This window comes from Sander vitreus, chromosome 5 (assembly GCF_031162955.1).
Source record: "Sander vitreus isolate 19-12246 chromosome 5, sanVit1, whole genome shotgun sequence".
Lineage (NCBI taxonomy): Eukaryota > Metazoa > Chordata > Actinopteri > Perciformes > Percidae > Sander > Sander vitreus.
In genome coordinates this window covers 9,601,455-9,616,958 of record NC_135859.1, presented here as the reverse complement: position 1 = coordinate 9,616,958, position 15,504 = coordinate 9,601,455, and positions in this window count along the sequence as shown.

The following is a 15,504-nucleotide window of genomic DNA, read 5'->3' as shown; positions in this document are numbered from 1 at the left end:
GTTGCTTTATACTGCATTTGTTTAAGTATTAATTAGAGATCCACTGTTAGGAAGAATGTATTGGACAATCATTTCTGTCAACCAAAAAAATTATTTTCTCATGTCAGTAAGTAAAAATAACCATTACTAACATTAGACAAAATGTAGCAAATCCTCAGAATGTGGAAGCTGGAACTAGGGAAAGTCGAGCAGTGTTGCTTCACAATCACTTTATCATAGAAAATACATTTAAAAAAAAAACAACTAACGTTTTAAAAGATGAATCATTAAGCATTTATGAAATAAATATATAGGTTAATATTTTGTAATACATTGTATAACTTTTTATTTTTTATTTTTTACAGATTTCAGCAAGTAACTGATGTCCAGTTGATGAAGTGGAAATGTAAGTTTTGTGTGTTTTCCTCCAATGCCCAAGGAAGAATAATACAGCCTTACAAACATCATCGGAGGTGTTCAGGCTTCGACTGTATTTATGAAGACTGTTTGAACACATTTCAAACCCAAACCGAACTTAAAAATCATTTGAAAGACCATGCTATTGAAGGACTTAAAATTGTAACTAAGTTATGCTGTGATTTGTGCACATTCTCAGAGCCCAGTAACATTAACAAATATTTTGCTCATTTGAACACTCATTTGAAGAGTAGGGGATTGGTTAAATGTCCATTTGGGGGTTGCACTTGGGTTGATACTGTCAACATTTACTGCTCATAGAAGTCGCTGTCATAAGTTTTCCACCCTAAATAGTTTAAGACCAGAGCTTTGTTTAGCCCTTACACTCACAAATGAAGTAATAGAAGAAGAGTATGTCTCTCATAGTGAGGTATTACCTTCATATGACACTGTACATGAGGCTGCACCTGCCCTTGATAATGGAGAGTCTATTAAAAATCAGTTGGCATCTTTGTTTCTCCGCATGCAAACAATTTTGCATGTTTCAAATTCAGCCATACAGGAAGTAGTTGATGAGGTATTTGACATTGGGGAAACTGCTCATCAAAATCTCAAGAAAACTAATAGAGAAAGTTTTGCAGGAAAACAACTATGTAGCTGATGCCTCTGTTGTAACATCACTGTCTGATGAAATCCAATCTTTGAACCCACTCAGATTTTTTTCAAGGCAGGGACCTTTGGGGACAGAGGGCAAAAGGCAGTCATTTTATAGAAATAACTTTACAGTTATTGAACCAGTTGAGTATGTGTTAAATGAACAAGAAAAAAACCACTCATTTGTTTATGTTCCTATTTTAGATTTGTTAAGTAAGATTCTTCAGACATTACAGAGATCCAAAGAACAGGAAGGTCAGTACCGTTCATATCAAGATGGTGAATACTTTAAAGAAAACAAACTTCTCAGCATAGCGCTTGGCTTATACATAGACGATTTTGAAATTTGTAATCCATTAGGGACTTCAAAAAAGAAACACAAAGTGTGTGGCATATATTGGGTGATAGCCAATTTACCCATAAGACTTAGAGCAACATTATCATCAATTTATGTAGCCATATTGTGCAAAACTGTTCACATTAAACAATATGGTTACAGCAGGGTTTTGGAGCCACTGATTAGAGATCTTCAGCATTTAGAGACAACAAATATATTTGTACAAACACTTGGGACCTATACTAAAGGTACTGTTTTGTATGTGTCTGCAGACAACTTGGGTGCACACTCACTTGCTGGATACCAAGTGTACCAAATTCTGCAGATTTTGTCTGGCTAACCGTGTAGATATTCAGCAGCATGATGTCAGAAGTGGGACTTTTACTTTAAAGTTAAGCTGTTAATGTGCTTAAGACAACTGATGCTTCCTGTGTTGATGGTTTGAAGAAAGACTGTCCTTTAAGAAGACTTGTCCACTTTCATCCTGCAAAGCGGTTTCCACCTGATTTTCTGCATGATTTATTGGAAGGAATTGTACCTGTGGAACTCTGCCTATGTTTGTCAGATCTGATTGCTAAAAGGTATTTTACATTGAACGACCTTAATGATAGAATTGCATCATTTCCCTTTCAGTTCTATGACAAAACTAACAGACCAACAAATACAAACAAACTTTTCAAAAAAATGGAACTATAGGTGTCAATGCACACGAAAACTGGGTGCTTCTGAGATTTCTTCCGTTTGGTCCGATTGGTCACTGTATTTCAGAGAGTGAAAAAACGTGGTCTCTGGTCCTTGAGTTGAAAGACATTGTGGAGCTCCACAATGAACAATCCAACAGAAACTCTGTGCTACCTACAAGCCAAAATCTCTGACCACAGACAGTTGCTTTTAGAAATATTTCCTGGTACTAAATTACGCCCTAAGCATCATTATCTTGAACATTATCCTGTGCTGATCAAGAAATTTGGTCCACTAATTGAGTTCTGGACAATAAGATTTGAGGCAAAACATTAATTTTTTAAAAAGGTGGTCCGTGATGCAGGTAACTTCATATTCTACACACTTTGGCCACAAGACATCAACTGATGTTGACATATTATTTAGAGATGCCAACTATTTTCAAGCCAAGCACTGAGACTGGGAGAGTATCAGTTGTGTCTGTGAGCATCTTAGATGCTGCTATCAGAGAAGCTATATGGTATAAGTTTGAAGGTCTGGACAGTGTTTCACTCACCTGCATTGCTTATGGGACAAAATATTCTAAAGGAATGGTTCTCTCAGTTGGACAAAAAAGTGGACTGCCAGATTTTGGGAGAGTGCTGGGAATCTGTGTAGTGGATGGATGCATCTCATTCATTATAGAAATATTCACAGCTGCCTTCCTGGAGCATCTAAGGTGTTTCCAGCTTGCCAAACAGGACCCTGCAGTAACTGTGGTTGTTGATCCTGACAGTCTGAATGACCACATCCCCCTTGCTGCATACCCCTTTGAAGGAAAGCTACTCATCTCTCAGAGGACCTTCATGTTACATGAAGGTAATGTTTGAGAAAGGGAAGATCTGTCTTACATTTAAACACACTCTTAATCTTTGGAACAGGATACTGACTGCTGGACCAATGCACATTCATACAGCATGCACCTTTTATTGTACAATGCCATGCATTCAACTAGTCGGGGTTGCTAAGCTTTAAGTAAGGGCTGAATCTGTTTGCGTCATCTAGGAAACATTTCCTCAGCTGAACAAAGGTCGGCGAAGCTATTAGCAATAGCGACAGAGTCTTTGATGTTAGCCGCCTTCCGTGTGGCCTTGATGGTAAAAGGTTAGAGTGTGGAAAGGAGCGTTGTCTAATTTTACTCAGCGGCCAGTTAAGCTCTAACGGAGAGTTTTCGTGACTGGAAGGGGTTGAAGAGCAACCTCGCCTTAACACAGACCCGCACCTACAAAGATGCAAAGAGAACGTTATTCTGTGAGTGAATATTGAAGTTAGGATTCCCTGCCATCCAGACGCCATCTCAGCGATTCAACCTGGTTTTATCTGCGGCACACCGTTCTGAATATTCTGTCGTCACGGATTTTTGTTCATTACTTTACACCAGAGACTGAGGTATGGTTTATTTTGTCCTACTTTGACCGTGGACTGGGAGCGTCAGCAGCTAAGGCTGTAATACTGTTACGGACAATAGACTTCTGCTGTCATAGACTCGGGGAGCAATTTTCAGCGGACTCAAATCTGCACCTTTGGAGGGACAGTGAGTGTAAACAAAAGTGATTCTGGTTGAACTTATTGATTGCTGAACATTTAAGGATAATTAGCATGTTCTGTTAAACTGTCAATAATTTACTAAAACTGTGCTTTGGTTTTTGTTGACTGCAAGCTGGTGTTTATTTTTCTCTGTGGAATATCTGTTAAAAACAGTTAGGGATTTTTGAAAAGTATTGTTTTTCTGTCACATTGAACCTTAGTTGGTTTTATGTAATTTTATTTTTTTTGGGGATTAATTCCTGCAATAGCAGAGTTGAAACTGGTCAAATTTAATCGGACTAGGTTTGATTTACAATATTTTAAAGGGTCAATCAATAAATAATTTGTTGAGATATCTACTCAGTTGTTATTGCAAATTATATTGGGTTTATATTGCTCTGGAGTAGGGGCGTCCCACCTATCTAGCTAGGTATAGGATACAGGGGTAGCCCATCCTACCATACTCTCATTGCTTCACGTTGATCAGGGAGATCAGCCAGATAGGTGACAACATACTTACTGAATTAGGTACTGGGGCCAATTGCGCTGGGACGTACAGACCCAGATCTTGTACTCTTCCAGTCGTTCAGAGCAGAACTATACTAATAATGAAGATCCAGACTTTGGGAATGAGCTCTGCAATTTGACAGACATAAAAGAGCTACCAATGGAACAAGCCACACTGAAAGTTGTGTTTACGTTTTCTGAACCAGTTTCTGACTCACCATTAGATACTGCAAGCATTGGTTCCCCGAGTAGTTCTGATTCAGCAGAGTGGCCTGACCCTTTTGTCATTCCAGCTTTTTCAGCTGAGGGCAGCAAATGATGCTCATGCCAAAGATGGAACTGTGATGGTCATCTCAAAGAGTGTGAAGAGTGAAATACTGGATAGACTAGCTGATATCATATCCAAAATCACTGCTTCTCCAAGTAAAGACCACTAAGAAAGTGTAGCCAAAGCTCTTGTTGCAAAGCACCCTTGTCTCATGGAGCCAGGGTCGGGTAAAGGATGGTATTGCTGGGTATTCAGCTTGCGATTGAACAGATGGCCTGCTTTGTTTAGTGAGAGACAGGTAATCCTTCTCCAGCTGAGTACAGCATAGAAATCCTGTCTTTTGTTACTTTAACATTTATGATGTCAGAATGCATGCACTTTGTTGCACACATATTTGTGACTTATTTGTGTTTCTCCCCTATGGCTCTATCTCACTCTCTCATTTTCCCTCACTGAAGCCATTTTTCTTGTTGTTTTGTCATTGTCTGTTTTAGCTAAGTTCAGAGTTCAGAAGAATTGTCACTAAAGACCTGGTGGAGTCCTTTCTGGATGGACTAGATGCCATGATGCCAAAGCTTTTGGAGCTGTACAAAGCTGCTGTTGCATCAAGCAGGAGGCTGACCCTGAGCAGTGTTTTGCAGTGTCTTCAAAAGGAGGTACATATATCATATTAAAAAAGCATCCCTATTAATGTCTACTAAAACTAGGATTCTCGTTTAATATTACATCTAATTACTTTTGTGTGCAGGACACAAACCAAAACAAAAGAACGGCTACTCTACTTGGTTTCCCTGCTATCTTTCAGAGGATTCTTCCAACATAATCAGGATGTGTGATGTAAGTGACATTGTATTTACACATTTCACAGTATACAGTTAAATTAGTACACTTTATTTTGAAATGTGATTCAGGTAAAAGCACACTAATTTGTTACTGAAATTGTTTTTAAAAATAATCCCTGTGATTATAACTATATGTGTATGTATGTATGTATGTGTATATATATATATATATATATATATATATATATTTTGCAAACACCATACAATCCTGACATTGACAGGATTTCCATAGGCCTTTAAAAGTCAAATGTAAAAATCTCTAACATTTTTTGTATGTGTCAACTAGGACTGGACAATAAATCAATAACAATATAATGAATGTTCAATAAAGGTTTGATTTAGTTCACTTGAATCATGGACAAATAGCACTTAATATTTCAATTAAGGTATTTATTTTGTTCAGGAACAGGGACTGGAAAAATATTTTACTCATGTATATTTGTTGCATGCATCCAAGAATTGATACTCTCCCCAAGAACTTGGTACAAAGTAGAACAGTGATCTGCGACAGTCAGTAACGGTCTTTGTATATCTTCAGGCCCATGGAGAAATTCTTGACGTGGTAATGAAAGAACTGCAGGTTGGACTGCTGATTGGACACGAAGGCCCATTGGATGATGCATTTCCTTTGGAAGTCTTCAATGTGGCTGTGGTAGTAGAGGAGAAAATCATTGTTAATGATGTCAGAGATGTGCCAACAGGCTTTGCTGTGTTGACGAGCACAATCTACTGCCTTAACCTGGAGTACCCCCGTAATATGAAATACTCCTTTGAGTTCCTTCAGAGGGTCATCATGAACATAATACCGGACCAGTGCTCAGCAAGAATCCATGGCCTCAGAAATAGACTGCTCAGATATCGCCAGTAAACATATCTCAACCCCCTATTAGGAGGATGCTGTTATATTGAACTGTTTGAATAGTCCTGCCTTTTCGGTCTCAACAATTTACAAAGTTGTCCTTGTTCATATAGTTGTTATCTCAGATTTTGCTTACTTTACTACCTGCTGACATGTGATGCAGATGGGTAAACAGACACCTGTTTTGATAAGGCAAGTTTTAAGATGTAGGAATGTGTAACACTGTTCTTGTTCGTTTCAAGATTATATGAACCTGATGTCACCATCTAACTTTTGCCTCTATCTCTGCCCTCTTTGTCTGCACTGCCAGCTGTGAACATTTGTGTTCATCAATGTTTAAAACGTGTAAACCTTCTGTTTGCATCTGTCTTCAATTAACCTAGTTAATAAGTTAAATATAGTAAATGCACATTAATTTCTCCAGCATGTCAGGAACAACTCAAGACCACATATGACATGGATTACGGCCTGTAAAATGTCATGTTGTTTATGTTAAACAGCTATTTGGGTGTGCCAAACCCCTGATAATGCTATGTATTTTGACTTCAAAATAAATGTTATGAACTGCAAGAATTCAGTGTGATGATTAAACAAACTTGCAACTATTAGTCAAGATAGCTAGCACATGTAAATTGAAACAAATTTGGAATTTAACTCTTCTCAAATTGAAATGGAAAGTAGTATAAATGTGGTTATGTTGTTTTAACTTGAAACTGTGAGTTGCAATAAAGCAGAAATGTATGTCTGTTATACTAGGCAAGGAAGGTTTCTTGCATTATTAAAGAAAATAAATTATTTGTTTTAACTTAAAGTATGAAGTTAAATCAAGTAATAAAAAGTTAAATCAACTAAAAGAACAACTTTAACAAAACTAGAACACTGTAGTTGTATCAACTTCATTAACTTTAATTTCTAAGTTGAAACAAAGGCAGTCCTCAAGTTGAGTGAACTTCGATTTTCAAGGCAGCAGGTGAACTTGCATTTCCAAGTTAAACTAACATGAAATGTCTTACAGTGTATGAAATGGCTCAGTGTCATGAAAACCAATAAGTATATTCTTGGATTTTGGAATGTAGTTCAAGGCTTTACCTGTCTTTCATCTTTTTCTGATCGGTTGTTCAGTCTCTTAACATTAAAGAAAATCTGATTTTATTTTTAAACTAAGGCAACAACAAATTAAACTAGAAAATGCATTTCCTGCAGAAAATGCATGTGAATACTGAATAGCTAAATTGCTAAAGCTAAACTGGACTAATAGCTTAATGGGTAAGAAGAAGGTGAAGTAGTGAGAATAGTTGGAAAAGTGGCAAGTAGGTTTTAATAATATGAATTTAATTCAAAAGTTCAATAACCCCACTAATGTAAAAAAGATTTTTTTTTAAAAGGTTTTTTAAAAGCTTACGCTAAACTGAATTGTTGGCGTTAAAAGTTGAATAATACAAAAGATGTAGAACATTGTGAGGTCTGAGTATATTTTCTAACTTATATTATGAATAAGTAAAGAAGACTTACAAATGTAGAAATATGAAACAAGTTGTTTGAAAAATCTTAAAGCTCAAATGCATTGCACTGCACTGCTGATTTGGGTTAAATGCTGAACTGCATTACCTAAATAAGTGAAGAGCTGAAATACATTGCTAGAAAAGAAGAAAATACTTTGTATTATTATCAGACATATACACTGCATAGAACGATGAGCATCTACCTAAAGAGCTGAGAGGTGAAAGATATTGTCTGATAAGAAGGGGGCTAAACGACTTTATTGAAAACAAAAGATGAAATGCATTAATGACAAGCATGTTCAAAATACATAGTATAAGATGATATTAAGGCATGGAAAATGCCTAAATATGGATTGGTAGTTTATATGTGATCTGAATTTTACTGAATGAAAGTATGAAATGAAAGTAACTTTTATATTGAGTAATAAGGTCAGTTTGGCCATCAAACACTATGTTCTGCTGTGAAAATTAACAACAGTCCTGACATTATGTACAAGAAAACAATGGCATGATGTGGAAAGTGGTCTCACTGTTTTAACAAGTATGACACAGACAGGTGACCTCATTACAAATATATTTTAATTGTATTCAATTATATTATTGTTTTGAGTCAGCAATGTTGTAGTAATTAACACCGTACTCAGTATGTTTCAAAATGCAGTTGTAGTATCAGCAGTAGGAGCAGGTGCGGTATTACATTCAATTTATTGCACCGTTGTGACGAAAAGAGAGCTGAGCCAGAAGGCAAAGCTCTCAATCTACCGGTCAGTTTTTGTTCCTACCCTCACCTATGGTCATGAAGGCTGGGTCATGACCGAAAGAACAAGATCCAGGGTACAAGCGGCCGAAATAGGTTTCCTCAGGAGGGTAGCTGGCGTCTCCCTTAGAGATAGGGTGAGAAGCTCAGTTACCGTGAGGAGCTCGGAGTAGAGCCGCTGCTCCTTTGCGTCGAAAGGAGCCAGTTGAGGTGGTTCGGGCATCTGGTAAGGATGCCCCCTGGGCGCCTCCCTAGGGAGGTGTTCCAGGCACGTCCAGCTGGGAGGAGGCCTCGGGGGAGACCCAGGACTAGGTGGAGGGATTATATCTCTAACCTGGCCTGGGAACGCCTCGGGATCCCCCAGTCGGAGCTGGTTAATGTGGCCCGGGAAAGGGAAGTTTGGGGTCCCCTGCTGGAGCTGCTACCCCCGCGACCCGACCCCGGATAAGCGGATGAAGATGGATGGATGGATGGATGGTCCTTTAATACTAAAATATAACAATTAATGTGGAAGATGGACTTCACGTAGTAACTTTTAGGCCAACTGATTATTATTAACTAGGTACTGTACATGTTAGTAGTTGTTTTTCATACAAATATGAACCATAGAAAACAGTTAAGTAATGGGCAACTTTTAGGGTAAGAAACTGTCTAATTGTAAAGAGGATCAATGCATGCGTGAATCAGTTTGTTTCTTGGACTTCTTATTCTTTTTCTTCTTCTTTGTCTTCTTCTCCTCATCCTCGGAGGATGATGAGGATCTGAAGTCTGTCCAGGAAGAGGAGGGGGAGGGAGACGTTAAAGTAGGAAGGAGGAACCCGAGCAGTCTTTCTAGAGCCTGTGAAAATTGGGGGCAGAGAGGTGTATAAGTAAACAAAGCTCAAAAACCTAAAAAGCTGTCTTTTCAATGCAAGCTTTCTATTGGGTACTATTACATTTTTTGAAAGAAGGGAACTGTATTACAGAAGAACAGGGTTTGTTTTATTGCAAATCATTACTTTTATAATGCTAACACTGTATTTGATGGTTAAAAGAACAGTATCTGTCTTTTTGTAAGTACCTTTAACATATTTGAAAGCAGAGCACCATTAAATTATATATAAGTAATAATAAGTGTTATTGGAAATAATGTGTTTCAGATGCAGAGGTGGAGTTACTGCATTCTATCTGAAATCCTCTTAAAGGGATTGAAATCTGAAATATTATTAGAATTACTTATTTACTAATTACTTACTAACATAGCTAAACTATTGCCCTGTGTGCTGTGATAAATGCCTGTGCCTCCAACAAAAAGGAGAGACAATATAACATCTAGTACTGTACAGTAACTAGCACAGTTAATTGTATTACCATTGTACCTGACATGCCAGTTGATGCAGACGCCCCAGAGGGTTCTTTAATCTGGGTAAGAAGGAAGTCCTTGTTGCTTTTCAGCTCCCTGTTGGCCTCCTCCAGGTATTTAACCATTCCAGAAGGTGTTCTATCTTCTGTCGATCCATCTTGGTTTGTGCTTTCAGTTTGGCCAACTCCACTGCCACTGTTGGTGAACCTGCACGTGTTTTTGGTAAACAAATGTAATTGTATATAAATACAGCCTTTTTTTTAAATCTGCGGTCACGTGAAATGTCCTTTGCGGCATATTGTGGAGGCGGACAACTGTGCAGTCATAGGGTAGTTATAAAGTGTAATACAATAAACATAATTGTATTTATGTCTTATATGGACTAAACAAATACCATAAATACTTGGGCTGACAAAAACTAGTCAGATTGAATATCTGTTCTGTTCTTTTAGGTAGATATAAGAAAATAAATAATTCATATATTAAAATCATATTCAAGAAAACTTTGTCGACCAGATACAATGGCTTGTGGATGTGCCACGATATTCCAAGATACTTTTTTAATAAATAAACTGATTGAACACCAGTTGGACAGATTTAACAGCCACATCCCAAATGTAAGCTGCTTAACAAAATTATTTACTGGGCTGGTGGCAGGTAAGGTGATTTTCAAGCTCTTCTGGTGAAAGTAGTAACACAAAAATGGCTTACATAATTTCTTTGGGGAATATTTAACCAGCTTTTTTGTCTTTGGTCGAACAGGGACCTCTTTTTCTTGTGGCTGATCTTCGTTTGCCTCCTCCACAACCCGTAGCAGGTTTTCCGTAGCATCCTTCATCTCTGAAATCTTCTTGCTGAAACGAGTTTCCATCTAGGCTAGCTAAAGTTGACAAAGCAAAGGACACAAGCACCATGTCACATCTGCTAATGTTCCATTGGTAAAAACCACAGTTAAACAGGTAACTTTGACTGACCTAGTTCTTTAAAAGTAGCTAGATTAAAACTGAAAGCAAATCTCACATTAACATTAGCTTAAACAAAATAGCATTAATTGCAAACTGCTCGGTTACGTTGTAACCTTGGTTCTCTGAGTGAAGAGCCTATCTCTCCACCGTTACATATTCCATATGTACGGGGATGATCCCCCTGAGGTCAGGTAGGTGGATACTTCTTTAAGACACACCGGCTTTCCTGGCCATGCCCTATGCTATTTCCTATATAGCACCTGAGCTGGTGTGGAATCACTGATAGTATGACCGGAACAGTCTCCGAGTGGCCTACAGCTGGAGAGATAGCCTCTTCACTCAGAGAACCAAGGTTACAACGTAACCAAGCGTTCTCTATCATATCAAGACTATCTCTCCACCGATACATATTCCATATGTACGGGGAACTCTTTAAGACACTCTGTGGGGCGACCTCTGGTTTACCCAGTGAGAGCGTTCGCCCCATGTTGGCTGAGTCCTGCAGTGGCGCAGGGTTCGGATCCGACCTGCTGCCCTTTGCTGTGTGTCATCCCCGTCTCTCTCCCCCTTTCATGTCTGTCCTGACTTTTGAATAAAGGGATAAGGTAAAAAAAATAATCTTTAAAAAAAAAAAAAAAAAAGAGACACTCCGTGAGGAGACAGTGCTGCCCAAGCCCAGATAGTGTAAAAACAAGTTACAATGAACTGTTCTAAAAGAACACTATGACCACTATACACTATATCAACCAGGTCAAGGCCCTGCAAGTCGCAAAGGCCAAGCCTGAGAGGCAGAGGGGCTGCTGGGAGTAGGCTGCAAGATGCAAGACCGCACCTTCACTTTGTTCAAGGCCGACACCCAAACAAAAAGGCCACTCAGCCTGCAGAGCGCTCAGCTGACCAGGGAGACAATAAACCGGTGAGATGAACACATAGCCAGCAAGGCTTAGTAATCCATCAACGTGACACCCCCAGCACACACTCACAAAGGAGGGGATGGCTGCCACATTCAGCAAATGAAGGTGGACAGAGATGACCAAGTGGCTGCTGTACATACGTGGGAGGCTTGCCACAATAAGCCCATGAGGTAGCAACGCCAAGGGTTGAGTGCCCCAGAACCCAGGATGGGACAGGCACACCCGAAAATGTATACACCTGCTCAATAGCGTCCACAACCCAGTGGGACAGCCATGGCTTTGACAAAGGTACGCTCAGACGACCGATAGCAGAATGACCGCTGGACCGTCTTCCTTAGGGCCCATGTGCGCTTCATGTATTCCGCCAGGGCACTGACCGGGTGAAACGTGGACTGGGGCCAGATCAGGAAGGATGCAGAAGTGCTCCAAGGACCATGGTCAAATCCAAAGAGAGACTAAAGGACTGGACTTATGACTGCCAGCCTTAGGAAGCCTCTGAGAAACCAGAAAATCAACGAGCAGTCATGCTCATGCAGTGTGTAAGCACAAACATACACTGCCTAGACCACTGCCAAAATTCCTTGCAGGGTTGCAACCCACTTTTCCACCTCCAGCTGGGTCAGCAGAAGTGACAGGAGGCCACGCTGCTGTCGCAGAGTAGGGAACCACCTGGTGAACTTACACATATGGCAAGCACCCTCCCAACTGCAAGCCCAAAGCCACACTCAGGGGCCAGGCACCAGCCTGCGCCCTGCCAAGAAGGGGCGGAACCTGTGCCCACACAGCAAGACCCTCTGGGACGGGGGCCCCAAGGCGCCCTGTGCAAGATGGGAGGCATAGCCTAAAATCACATCATGGGGGGCCAAAGAGGAGCCGCCAGATGTAGTCACACTCCGTCAGCCTGAATTCTCAGAGAAGAGGCTGGAGGAGAGCGGAAGGAGGAGAGGCGTAAAGCAGACCCTAAGGCCATAGGGCCGCAAGAATCGAACCTGGGCCACTGCGACCGGGACTGAGCCTTTGTACATGGGGTGCACGCTCAACCAGGTGAGCCACAAGGGCCCCTACCTTTACTTTCATGCCAGAGCGTCCCAACCCAGGGGTGGTCTGACATTCCTAGGGAGAAAAAGAGTAGACACCGTCTGTCCTCTTGTCCCAAGAGTGTGGAGCCTCCACTCCCATGGGTGCGGTCCCCCTCTCAACACAATGTCTGCTGCTGCTTCTAGCTAGCAGCTCGGCATATGCACCGCTATGAGTGAGCAAAAGAGGGGATATGCCCACAGCTACAGCCTGGTTGCCAGTTTGCACATTGGCTGCCACCACTGTGCTGTCGATCCTGACAAAGACCTCTCAGTTCAGGCTTGCAAGATGTAGCGGAGTGCTAGGTGGACAGATCTAGCTCCAGGGCAGAGATATGCTGAGTCACCTATAGGCTGTACCAACGGCTGCTGACCCTGCAGCCTTTGTGGACGGCACCCCAACCTGCCTGGGGCATATCTGTGGAGACCAGCTGGAGGTAAACCACTGGTCGCAGCCATGGGTGTAAATCTGATCTAACAGTAGTCTCCTTTGCCTGTGACATAGTGACGTTGGTATTTCCATAAGCACCCATTCTTGTAAAGATGTTACCAAATTGTCTTGATATGAAGACTTGTACTTACTTGGCGTTTTGGTGTAGGCCTACTGAAAAAGGATCTTATGTCTGTTTTTCTTTTCTCTTGTCATTTTATCTGGGCAACAACACAAATCTTTAACGGCAGATGTCTAAATATGAGTTAGGTTCATAGGTTCACCATGCAGTCATATTATAATTCTAAAATGATCTTGCCTCCTCCACATAAATATTAGGTTTCGTCTGGGACAGAGGATATATATTTAACTGATCAGCCACTTAACTTCATATTGAGCAAAACACAACTGCAGATCTTCAATATTAACCCTAATATCAGGTCACACACATAACGTTAGGCTTATCGCCGTGGTAAGGTTAGTTGTAGTGGGTGCATTTCTATCCAACAAGCTATTAAACAAGCTAGGTAACTAACATAGCAAACTTTTTTGTCATGACTAATTCATTAATTACTCAGCATCATTTCTATTTGAGAAACGAAAAACTTCATTTGATGTTACTTACTACATTCCTGTCACTACCCGATGTGACTGTGAGTCGAGTGCAGATCCTAACGTACAGCATGCAGTGGACCAAACCACTGTGAGGCAAGGGAGGGGGAACTCAAAATGTTTCTAAACTTAAAAAGCATTTTTTGGGGTTTGTATTGTTTTACTACTTACACAGATATTTTAAGTATACATCATTATGTTATTTACAATACACAGCATTGTTTTAATGATATTTCTGGGGGGGGGGGGACAACCCTTAGATGGGGGGGGTCCTGACCCCCCCTGGGATTTACGCCCTTGGTCGCAGCGCACTTCTTTGCTATGCTTCAAAGTCAGCCACCAGCAGAAGGCTCCGTGCCTCCACGAGACCAACCATAGTCTGGCTTACTGTGTGGCTTACTGCACCCTCGCACAGCTTTAAGTCAGGGCCTGAGGCCTCCTGGTCTCATACCACAACCTTGAGTGTTGGCTGAGGTTCAGAGATCCACACCCCTTTACAGCCCCTGGCACACCTGGAAAGGCCACTGTCCAAAAATCTCCTGTGCACATCGGCAGTCACCTGTCACCAGAGGAAGAAGCAGAGGCCGCTGGCAGGACAAGGGCTCTGCCGGAGGTCCCTGCTTACCTCCTTTCACAATAGGTCTTACTGAGCTGAGGGAGAAATAGAGGAGGGAGGGCTGTATAGCCTACATCGGAGGGAGCGGCCCACAGGCAACCTGCTCCCTAGGATCTAGACCACTTGTGAGTGGCCACAAGGTTTGTGAAATCAGGATTCTACCAGTGAGCTCACCTTTGCACCCTCGTACTTTCTTCGTTTTAACTGAGAGAGGAGCACTGTCAGGTTTACAGAAAGGGAAATGTCAAGAGATATGGCCGCCCTGCCGAGAAGCCGTTCAAAATCATTGACAATGGTGTCACCGCCTTTGTCCGTGTTCGGTCCACAGGACACTACACCGCCCTCAGAGTAGAGCATTGATGTCACCTCTACATCTGAATCCGCCACCTCCTCCATACCAAAGTGGGGAGAGCAGGGGCATTAATCCGACCTGCCAGAGGTGTCTCTTCTGCCTGTTAGCTGACATGACGTCTGCGCTCAGCAGGTCAGCTTACGACTGCAAGCAATACGCTGGAGAGGGAGACAGCCGCTGCAACTAGGAGGCTGCTTTCTGAAGCCTAAAGATAGAGGGAGGAAGGGAACCCTTGCCAGGACCCCGAACACTTCCCCCACCTACCCAGTTTCAAGCTTGTAACATATTTTCGACAGCCAGAGAATCTTTGATGTACGTTAGACACACGTGGGGTTGCTGTTATGTCTGTCTGGTAAAAGAGCGACGAAGAAGTCAGTGACGTACTCGTCTTAGTCCTAGGAAGCCTGATATTTTTTAGAAGTCCTAGCAATAATCGTGTCAGTCTATGGTCAATTTACATTTGATGTAACGTTATTATATTGTTCGCTTTCAATTTGGGCGGCTATGTAGAACACTACTACTATAGCCTTACTTTACATTTATCAGTGTTGCTAAAATTAGGGGAAACATTCAGAGTTCCGTGTTTTCTTGTATGCACACTCAACACAAACTATTCACCATACATATGGCAAACATACTGCAAATGCTTGGAATTGTTATAAATGGTGTATTGTTCCTACTTGTGGAGCCTGCAGTTTAACTGTTAAATGTTAAATGTTTGTTAATAGGTCTATAGTGCAAACCTGAATTAAAAATAAACATGCTTAGCTATATAATACAAAAACATCTACCTGCTTTGTTACTATTAGGCGCAATTATTTACAATGC